At 33.4% G+C, this 12,062-nt stretch overlaps 1 long non-coding RNA gene across 3 annotated transcripts in view; it reads left to right on the top strand.

The window, feature by feature from the left end:
- Window positions 1-12,062, top strand: part of LOC140822948 (uncharacterized) — a 28,081-nt gene that overhangs the window by 8,221 nt on the left and 7,798 nt on the right. The gene's annotated exons all lie outside the window — the stretch shown is intronic.

The following is a 12,062-nucleotide window of genomic DNA, read 5'->3' as shown; positions in this document are numbered from 1 at the left end:
ATTAATTTATAAAAAAAAAATTTGTAGTAACTCTTGTGAAAAAGTAAAAATTTTATAGTAAAAAGTAAAAATCTCAAACTCTCAAAATTTACCAAACTACACACTTTATAATATTTTTCTCTCTACTCAATTATGTTTTTCTTAACAAATGAGAGATCTATTTATAGGAAATCTTACAAATAATCCAAAATAAATACATCATTACATACATCATCACACACTAATTTTCAATATTCAACACCTAATTTTACCTAATTTTCAACATTCAACATTCACATTTTCAACACAAATATTTTTCACATTTTTAAATAATTTTTCAACACTCCCCCTTGTGATGATGATCATAATGATTGTCTTCATTACGTGTTTTTATACTGCCTCGTTAAAAACCTTACTTGGAAAAACTCATTGAGATAAAAACCATAGTAAGGGAAAAAGAGTGCAATCACGTAAACTCCCTCTGATGTTGACATGAACAATTCTTCACAAATTTCGCAGATTGCGCATCCCAATATTATATATGTGCTTTCTGAATATTGACGTAGGAAGTGCCTTTGTGAAGAGATCTGATGAGTTTTCACTTGATTGAATGTGACGAACATCAATACATTTATTCTTCTCAAGCTCCTTGGTGAATGCGAAGAACTTAGGAGGAATATGTTTAGTTCTGTCGCTTTTTATATATCCTTCTTTCATTTGTGCAACACATGCAGCATTATCTTCATATATTATCACAAGCTTCTCGTCGAATGATAATCCGCATGAGATTTGGATATGTTGGGTCATTGATTTTAACCACACACATTCACGACTTGCTTCATGTAGTGCAATAATCTCGGCATGATTTGATGAAGTTGTTGCGAGCGTTTGTTTCTGTGAACGCCAAGAAATTGCAGTGCCTCCACGAGTAAATACATATCCAGTTTGGGAACGTGCCTTATGTGGATCAGATAAGTATCCAGCATCAGCATAACCAATTATACTTGGATTAGCATCTTTTGAATACAAAAGTCCCAAGTCTGTCGTTCCTCGTAAATAACGGAATATATGTTTAATTCCGTTCCAGTGTCTCTTTGTTGGACATGTGCTAAATCTTGCCAACAAATTTACGGCAAAAGATATATCGGGCCTCGTACAATTTGTAAGATACATAAGGGCACCGATAGCACTTAGATATGGTACTTCTGGACCAAGAATATCTTCATCATCTTCACATGGACGGAATGGATCCTTTTCTATGTTTAATGATCTAACAACCATTGGAGTACTTAAAGGATTTGATTTATCCATATTAAAACGTTTAAGGATCTTTTCTGTATAATTTGTCTGGTGAACAAACATTCCACATTCTTTTTGTTCAATTTGTAAACTCAGACAATACTTGGTTTTTCCAAGATCCTTCATTTCAAATTCTTCCTTCAAGTATGACACAACTTCTTGAATTTCCCTATTCGTTCCAATGATGTTTAAATCATCAACATATACAGCAATAATTACGCATCCGGATGTTGTTTTCTTAATGAAAACACAAGGGCATATTGAATTATTTACATATCCCTTTTTCATCAAGTGATCACTTAGTCGATTATACTACATTCGACCGGATTGCTTTAACCCATATAATGATCTTTGTAATTTCACAGAATAACATTCTCTGGGTTTTGAACTTTGTGCTGCAGGCATCTTAAATCCTTCAGGGATTTTCATATATATATTACTATCAAGTGATCCATATAAGTAAGCTGTAATAACATCCATAAGACGCATTTCTAAATTTTCAGATACCGCCAAGCTAATCAAATACCGAAACGTAATTGCGTCCATCACGGGAGAATACGTTTCTTCATAATCAATTCCAGGTCTTTGAGAAATACCTTGTGCAACAAGTTGAGCTTTATATCTTACAATTTCATTTTTCTCATTTCGCTTTCGAATAAAAACCCATTTGTATCCAACAGGTTTTACACCTTCAGGTGTAAGGACTATAGGTCCAAAAACATTACGTTTATTTAGCGAATCTAATTCAACCTGGATGGCTTCTTTCCATTTTATCCAATCCTGCCGATTTTTACATTCACCAAAAGATTTTGGTTCATGATCTTCGTTATCATTTATGATGTCGATTGCCACATTATAAGAAAATATATCATCAATTTCATCTATATCTTTTCGGTTCCATATTTTTCCAGTATTAATGTAATTGATAGAGATTTCATGATTCTCGTCAGTTTGTGGTTCTGACATAACATTTTCATCATCATGTGTTTCTTCAGGAACACCATTCTCTATTTTGTGATCATCATGTGTTTCTTCAGAAACATCATTCTTTATTTTGTGATCATCGTGTTTCTCTATGAATTTTCTTTTTCGAGGATTTTTATCCTTGGAACCGACTGGCCTTCCACGCTTCAGGCGTTTAATGACATCATGAGTATCTTCCATTTGTTTCTTTGGAATTTCAATTCGAGCAGGGGCATTTGCAGCATGTATATATGATTTAGTTACCCCTTTTGTGTCTGCAAATGCATCTGGTATTTGATTTGCTATTCTTTGCAAGTGTACAATTTGTTGTACATCCTTTTCACATTGTTTTATTCTTGGATCCAGATGTAACAATGATGATACATACCATGTAATTTCCTTTTCGGTATGTTTTTGTTCTCCCCCTAACATTGGGAATATTTCCTCATTAAAATGACAATCAGCAAAACCTGATGTGAACACGTCGTCTGTCTGAGGTTCAAGATATCGAATGATTGATGGACTATCATAACCGATATAAATTCCAACCTTTCTTTGAGGTCCCATTTTCTTTCGTTGTGGTGGTGCAATAGGCACATATACCATACATCCAAAAATTCTCAGATGAGAAATGTCTGGTTCTTTACCAAATGCAAGCTGTAATGGGGAGTATTTATGATATGCACTTGGTCTGATGCGAATTAATGAAGCAGCATGTAAAATTGCATGTCCCCATATAGAAATAGGGAGCTTTGTTTTCATAATCATTGGTCTAGCAATCATTTGCAGACGTTTAATCAATGATTCAGCCAATCTATTCTGTGTATGTACATGAGCAACAGGATGCTCAACAATGATTCTCATAGACATACAATAATCATTGAAAGTCTGGGAAGTAAATTCACCAGCATTATCAAGTCTAATTTTCTTGATTGTATAATCGGAAACTGATTCCTCAATTTTATTATTTGAGCAAGTAATATTGCAAATGCAACATTTCGAGTTGACAATAAACATACATGTGACCATCTGCTGGAGGCATCAATCAATACCATAAAGTATCTGAATGGTCCACATGGTGGATGGATTGGTCCACAAATATCACCCTGAATACGTTCAAGAAACATTGGTGATTCAGTTTGGATTTTGACTGGTAATGGTCTTATAATAAGTTTTCCAAGAGAACATGCTTTACATTGAAACTTATTATTCTGAAAGATCGTCTGGTCTTTCAGTGGATGACCATGTGTATTTTCTATAATTCTTCGCATCATTGTTGAACCAGGATGTCCCAATCGATCATGCCAATTGGTTAATATCGAAGAATTATCAACTACCATGTTTGATTCAATGGGACTTATATGTGTATAATGCAATCCAGTACGGAGCATTGGTAGTTTTTCAATCACATATTTCTTTCCTGATTTATATGTGATAAGACACATATATTTCTCATTCCCTTCATTCATTGTTTGAGTATCATACCCATGGGAATATATATCATTAAAACTCAACAAATTTCTTTTCGATTGTGGTGAATATAAAGCATCATTGATAAAAAAATTTGTACCATTAGGTAACAAAAATTGTGCTTTACCACATCCTTTTATCAAGTCTACAGGACCTGATATTGTATTCACCGTTGTTTTTGTTGGTTTTAGTTCCAAGAAATATCTTTTATCTCGGAGGATAGTGTGCGTTGTACCACTATCGGGTATGCAAACTTCAGCTTTGTTCATAGCATTTTCCATATTTGAACTTCAAAAAAATATGCAATGAAATAAATTACTGGCAATATATATTTAAATATAACACATATTATAATTATACAATAAAACATTATTCTATGAATACATGAAAAATAAATTATTGTACATTTATATTCTACCATTATATTGTTCATTTTCAGAGAAATCGTTGAGAAAATCTGCAGCATCAATATTGTTCATTTCTATCCCACCAACATATTGATCATTTCCAGAGAAATCATTCATAAAATCACCAGCATCAAAATGAGTTGAATCACTCAAACGGTCACTGCGTTCAGTGAAGTTGGTCTCCTTTTCTTTCCCCTTTAATAATTCTTTATAAAGTTTACAAAGGTGCTCAGGGGCTCGACAAACTTTGGACCAATGTCCTGGAGTACCACATCTGTAACAAGAACTTTCATATCTTTTTGAGTGATTCTCATTAACACTTGTATTCTCATGATGCCTTTTCAGTGGATGGTTTGGGACGCTCTTTTGAGATGAGTTATAAAAATAACTATCTCTATTATTTTCAAAACCACGGCCGCGTCCACGACCACGACCAATTCCACGTTCACGTCCACGTCCACGTCCACGACCTCGACCTCGACCAAAACCTTGTCTTTGAAATTGATTTTGGTTTCCAGGTTTAAATTCATTTTTACTTACAGCATTTACTTCTGGAAATGCTTGTTGATCCAGTGGGTCGGGACTGATGATTTCTCATTAATAGCTCGTTGTTTTTTTCCGCTACAAGAAGACAGACGAAGAGTTCAGAATATCTCGCGAATCCACGTACTTTATATTGTTGCTGTAGAGTAATATTTGATGCATGAAACGTAGGAAAATGTTTTTTCAAGCATCTCAGATTCTGTGATCTCATGTCCACAAAATTTTAGCTTGCGAGATTATTCGATACATCGCTGAATTATAATCACTGACTTTCTTAAAATCTTGGAATCTTAACATATTCCATTCATCACGGGCGGTCGGAAGTATAACTTCCCTTATATGTTCAAATCTTTCTTTCAATCCTTTCCACAGAGCCTATGTAATCTTTTTCGATGAGGTATTCACATTTTAAACCTTCATCAAGATGTCGCCGCAAAAATATTATATCTTTTGCTTTTTCTTGTGATGAAGATATACCATTTTCTTTAATGGTCTCGCTTAGACCCAATGACTCAAGATGCATTTCTACATCTAGAGTCCATGGCATATAATTCTTTCCCGTGATGTCGAGCGCAACAAATTCGAGCTTTGTTAAATTTGACATGGTGGTACTAAAAAAAATTACAATGCATTTTATTAGTTAATAAATATTGCAATACAAAGTAACGGATAAACAACAAGTACAAGTATTTGTAAAAATAAAGAAAACGTACGAGGAGGATATTCTCCGATATATACAAGACTCGTGAGTATGATAACCAAAATAATTAAAAATATCCTTGAGAAAGACATCTTCTTTTTTCTTCGAAAAATTTGATGATGAATAATTTTTAGAGAAGAAGAGAAAGTTGGAGTGATTGAATGTGTTTATGAGATCATATTTATAGGGCAAAAACTAGCCGTTTTTTACCATTTATGACTGTTGGTGTACAAAAAAATAAATGTATGTATTTGTATAATTTTATGGTAATAATATGATGTATAAAATATTAGTCATGTTTAAATAATTATGTATATCATATCATAATATTATAATGAGTGTCATAATTTATTTTGTTTAAAAACCTTATAGGCTTTTATAGTTGTCGTATTCCTTGCCGGGAGTGTGGGATGTCGTCTTAACATCCTCCCAGGATTTATAACAAGTTTATGAAAAATTTATTTTTATTATTTTTAATAATAACATTATATTATATATTAAATAAATACACAATAAATAAATAACAGTAACATAAATATAATTACTTTTGTTACCTTTTTCTTCTGTTTGGAGCTTGGAAAAGTATGTAGGACTTTTAGAGCTTCGTGCTGATAACGTGTTGTGAAAAAGTAAAATTTTATGGTAAAAAGTAAAAATCTCAAACTCTCAAAATTTACCAAACTACACACTTTATAATATTTTTCTCTCTACTCAATTGTGTTTTTCTTCACAAATGAGAGATCTATTTATAGGAAATCTTTACAAATAATCCAAAAATAAAATACATCATTACATACATAATCACACACTAATTTTCAATATTCAACACCTAATTTTACCTAATTTTCAACATTCAACATTCACATTTTCAACACAAATATTTTTCACATTTTTAAATAATTTTTCAACAGTAACTATTATTTTTTATATTGAAATTTTTATTTTTTATTATAAATATTTTGTCGGTTCCGTGTCCAGTGGAAGATTTTATACGCAAAGTTTTCAATTTTTATTAATTGACCCATCGATTATTGGTAGTATGATTATATTAATATATAATTATGACCAAGTTTAATGGTCTCTCCCATATAATATGATGAGCAGAAACTATAAATAATCGAACCAAATCCATTCGTTGATTTGAATTGATTTTAATTTAATTCAATCGAAAAATTAATGTTTCGAATTTTAGATTACATAAAAAAATAGATTTCTTATAAGATGGTCTAACGAATTTTTATCCCTGAAACGGGTCAACAATGTTCATATTTACAATAATAAGTAATAATTATGACATAAAAGTATATTTTATCATGAGTGACCCAAATAAGAGATCTGTCTCACAATATTGATTTGTGAGACCGTCTTAAGAAAGTTTTGTGATGAAAATATAATTTTTAAAGTATATATATTATGTAGTTTATATTACATCATTAGCGATATGATAAATTGACAAAGAGACGTTTATTTGGGTTTTAATACATAAATTTTTATCTTTTAGGCTGCGTTTGGTTTGGAGGATAAATAAACTAATGATTAGTAAGTAAATGATAAAGAAAATGATTGTCGTAGAAATGTAATATATGGTGTTATGCTTGGTAAGATTTTTAAGTATAGGATAATTTTGAATTTTTTGATGAAAGGACAAAATTGCCCTTTCTTCTTTTCTTTTCTTCTTCCACTCCGGCGGCGGCGGTCTGACGACGATGACGGCAACGTTCCGGCAACGTCGGTGCGGCCGACAGTCAGCGGCGTCGACGGCTGCCCGCCGCCGGAAGTTATCGGTCGGCGACGACGGTCGGTGGTCCGGCGTCGGCTGGTTCTCGGCGGCTGCCAGCGGAGATCGGCCGAAAGGTTGTCGGCCAGAGGCGGCGGCGGCGGCAGCGGCTGGTGGTCAGTGGCGACGGTTGTGGCGGGAAGTGGTAGTGAGTTTGGATATAGGATAAGGGTAAAATTGGAAAAATAGGAACGATTAAGAGTTGGATAAATAATCCTAAGGGGTGAGGAGGTATTATTTTAACCCACCTAATATAACCTAATCATTCATAAGAGGTATTGACTTGGTTAAATAATCACGCGTACCAAACGAGGGATAAGGTGGGTTAAAAAAAATAAACTCACTTTATCACTCCTGCCAAACACTCCCTTAACATACAAAATTTGTATTTTTGAAACGAAAATTTTTAATGCCAAGCATGAATATGGATATTTGCATATCTATAGTTTCTAGTTTAGAAATTTTAAATTATGTTTAAAAAAAATCATGTGAATAAGTTATAAATGTGGAATTAGTAGGGATGTTAATAATTTTAATTAAGCCTATTTATAGAGTCAATTTTTTCAATTTGCACACTGAATTCTGAATATTTTTATTCTAAAATTTATCCGCATTTTAGCTACTTGCACAAAGCATCAGGAGTGAGTCTCATGTGAGACCGTCTCACGGATACTAATCTGTGAGACGGGTCAACCCTACTCATATTCACAATAAAAAGTAATACTCTTAGCATAAAAAATTATACTTTTTTATGGATGACCCAAATAAGAGATCCGTCTCACAAATTCGACCCGTGAGACCGTCTCACATAAGTTTTTGCCAAACATAAGATAATCAATGCCTTTTAAATTCTATTTTAAATTTTAAAATTCTATTTAAAAATTATCCAGGTGGTACATAATATGCTATCTCAATTTCATATTCCCTTATTAAAAAAAACACAATTTCAAACAAGTTGCAAGTCAACAGGAGATGTCTAAGTTGCTATGTAAAAAATATTAATTAGGTTAAATAACCAACTTCCCAATTGAAAAAATCGCTCCTTTAATTTTAATATTTGGGAAATTATTTAAAAAATTGCAAAATGATGGTTTTAATTTGATTTGAGGGTGGGAATCGGGATATTTTAAAAACAATTTAATGCTTGGTGTACAAGAATGTTAGGTTATATTATGCAAATTGTCAAATACCTTTAAATTAATGTAAGTTGAAAAATAACGAAGCTTACAAAAAATGCTAAAATCCTAATAAACTTATGGTTAGTGTAATCACACAAATCGGGCTAATGAGTGAAATTGATGTGTCACCATGTCAACGCTTCGACCGCCACGTGCGGCTTGTTTTCGAGAGATATTTTTTCATGAACTTATAACTTATATATTGAATAATTTTCTAAATTCTTAATGTATCAAAACGATGCTTCGATCATCAAACAACAATACATCATAGTTCAACTATGAATATTTGTTGGGACCAGGTTAGAATTTATAGGAGATACATAAACTCTTATAAAATTTTCTTTGTTTTGAACCGTTCTTAAAAGTTTTTCAGACTGTTAAGAAATATTCTTGAATGATTAGACTTACTGGAGCACTAAAAATTTTAAGTGTGTGAACGATCTAGTCTGATTAGTGATATACTATATTTGACAGTTTAACAATAAATAAGCTTGAAATGGGATTTTCATAAATGTAAATGTATAATATAATAACACAAGTATTTTTATAGATGGTCGGAGATAAAACTCATACACCATTCATTCTTCCACTTAAGAAGGTTTTCTCTAAAAGACTTTGGTTTTACAACGTTTTGTAACAATCTACTTCAGTTAAGACTTATTACTGCCTAACTGAAACTCTTAATGATCACTTTACACTTTTGTATAATTAAGATCCCTCAGTTCACCTAGACAACAAACACAAAATTCAATGGCCAGACTTGACGGTTTGAGTTTTGTTGTAGCACAAATTTGATCCTTGACGATCTGATATAATTCTGATAAGCGAGTGTTGTATGAGCAAGCTTGAAGTATTTCTTGTAGGAGTGTTCAAAGATTTTGATAATGCATATTTGAAATATGTGTGAGAGTTGTGTATGTCATCTTTCTTGAAACTGAATATACATCAATATAGCTGAAAGCTTCTAATGGTCAGATAAAATTTTTCAACGATCACTTGTACCAGTCCTTACATAATGTACTTTTCGCTCTCAGACTAGGTACATTTCATTAGATGTTCATTAAATGTTTATCTTCTTTTGTAACTTATATCTCTTAGCTTCTAAAAAGCTGGTTTAACTTTGGACAATTTAAGATATTATCTGTCATATCAGGAGTGGGTGGGATACTGTTCCGCATAATATAACTGACAATTTTCAAAACGGTTGGAAGTAAGATATCCATTTTGATTTGCACATCTCAGACCAAAGATTAGATAGTAACAATCTTTATTTAAGGCGTGGCGGCCATAAATTAGATGATCGACATCTAGTGAAGAAAAAATACTTGAGTGACTGGAATATTTATTTGTGATAAAAAACCTGAAATACAGAAAATATAGTGGTTGGTTTTCTGTAATGGCTTCATGCTATTATTATTTTGTCAATCACAAAATCTTAGGGAAAAAATATTATAACAAATTTTTTATTTTTTGCTGATGACAAAACCAAGTTGCATGTCTATACAGACATTTACATAGAGTAAATTTTGCAATGATTTAAATAAAATGAATTTCATTAAGAAAATGAAATTTCATTCTACAAGTGCATAAAATTTAAACAAATCCTATTACACATACTGGAGAATCATATCTTCTATGGCCTGAACCGCTGCTATCACCTCATCTTCTTTTTCTTCTTCCAGTTTCCTTCTTTCATCATTGTGCTTAGACTCTTTATGCTTAGCCCTTTCGGCTCGCTGCTTTTGCTCTTCAAGCTTCTTGAATCCACTAATTCCCTTTTTTGATATCATCTCATTGCATATGATCAAGAATTATTGCAATTGGCTACCAATTGTGGTCTAAATATGATCGAGTCGGGATTCCACGTACTGTTGGGATTGTATTATTTGACTTGATAGAGTTACACCCAAATTTTCAGTCTGACGCATGGCTACAGATTGATCAATGGTGAATATCTTGATGTTCATCTCTAGATAACCAAAATCGCGTAGAACACTAGAACATCTTTCTAGGGATGGCAATGGAATGGGGCGGGGGCGGGTTTGCTATCCCCATCCCCGTCCCCGAATTCCATCCGCACCCCCATACCCGTCCCGATCTCTTTTTTTCGGGTTCGGGGAATCCCCAAACCCGAAACTTCGGGGATCAACTTCCCATCCCCACCTCATCCCCGTTTCAACAATATTAATATGGCAAGACAATGACGGATTCAGAAATTTTCTCAAACCAAAACTTATTATTATCTATTATTATTAGTGATAATATTAATATTAATATTAATATTAATATCAATATTAATAATAATATAATTATTAATATTTTAAAAATAATAATATTATTATATTATTGATACTAATAATACTATTATTTTATTATTGATATTATTTTCGGGGCGGGTTCGGGGATGGTGATGGGGATAGTAATCTCATACTCGTCCCGAACTACATCGGGGATTTAAAATAATCCCTGAATCGAACCCAAACCTGAAAAAATCGAAGATCCCCATCACCATTTCGGGTTTTCCCCGTGGAGCCCCAAACCCGTGGGGAAAGTTGTCATACCTACATCTTTCTGAAAGTTGTCAAAATCAACTGTATGAGTAAACTGCTTGATCTCGATATTGTTGGCTGTTTTGGAAAGATTCTTGATTTGCGTGTGAGCTTGATCGAGCAGAACCTTGGAAGAATTATCGTTGAACTCAGAGAAGATATGTACGTTAAGATCAGAAAGAAAATCTGATTGAAGCTGTAATTGATGGAGGAGAGGAATAGAAGAGCTTTATTCTTCAGTTGAATCGGCGGCTGGAATTTGTGAACCTTCATGCCGTTGTTCAGCCACATCTTTCATGCCGCTAGAAAATGAAATCAAACCGGCATTTATAGAGAAAATGAATTAGAAAAAGTAAAAATAACACTTGTTTTAACAAGTGTTTGGGATTTACCCATTTGGTTGGGAGCTAAGCCTTCCCCAATTGAGGTAAGTAAATCATCCTATGATATCTTGTTGTAGGGGAGGCAGGACGTTCATTTTGTCCTTTGTAGAAAGATCTCCACTCACAAAGCTCAGGTATGTAGCCGACCTCGGTAACACTGCTAGTCTTTTTGGATACCAATATTTTTGTGTGCCAGACTTAGAAAGTTGAAGAGTCATTATCACATACCTCCAAAAATTACATATCTTGGAGGACTCACTTTCCATTTACAGATTTGAGGTCACGTAAAGCCTCAATCCATGTTAGGCACATCCTCACCTTCCACTGAGATCCTCTCGATCACTGAGTTAAAAGGTCGCCTAGCTAGGAGCTCAACAAGTGAGGAGATTGGTTAACTAGGAGCAAGGATCTTAGGTAAGTCAAATAATTAATATCTCAAGTGAGGAAGACAACTAGCTATGAGCTAGGCCAAGGCATGGGAGCTCAAATTCATAGTAGAACAAAGGAGATCCTTCTTAAATGATTGTTAGTTTACCTGAGCTAGTTCATCCTCTGTCATTTGGGCAGACCTGAATTGGCCGACTTGTGGGCTTTTGTGTAGGATCTTTCCTATGGGGTATAACTGTATTTCCCTTTCAAGCCTGAGTTAATCGAAGGTTAAAACTCATATTAGTTGCTCTTTCAAGATGTCGGCACACACTTAAACATAATTCAGAAAAAAAAATCAAGTAATAACATGTTAGGTAATCACCTTGAAAGGTATTTGTTGCAGGCGAGGCAAATGAACATGTCCGTAACCATGAGCTAGACCTAA

The sequence above is a fragment of the Primulina eburnea genome, chromosome 2 (genome assembly GCF_022965805.1).
Source record: "Primulina eburnea isolate SZY01 chromosome 2, ASM2296580v1, whole genome shotgun sequence".
Taxonomy (NCBI): Eukaryota; Viridiplantae; Streptophyta; class Magnoliopsida; order Lamiales; family Gesneriaceae; genus Primulina; species Primulina eburnea.
The sequence above is the reverse complement of the archived record's forward strand: the minus strand, read 5'-3'. Positions and strand labels throughout refer to the sequence as shown.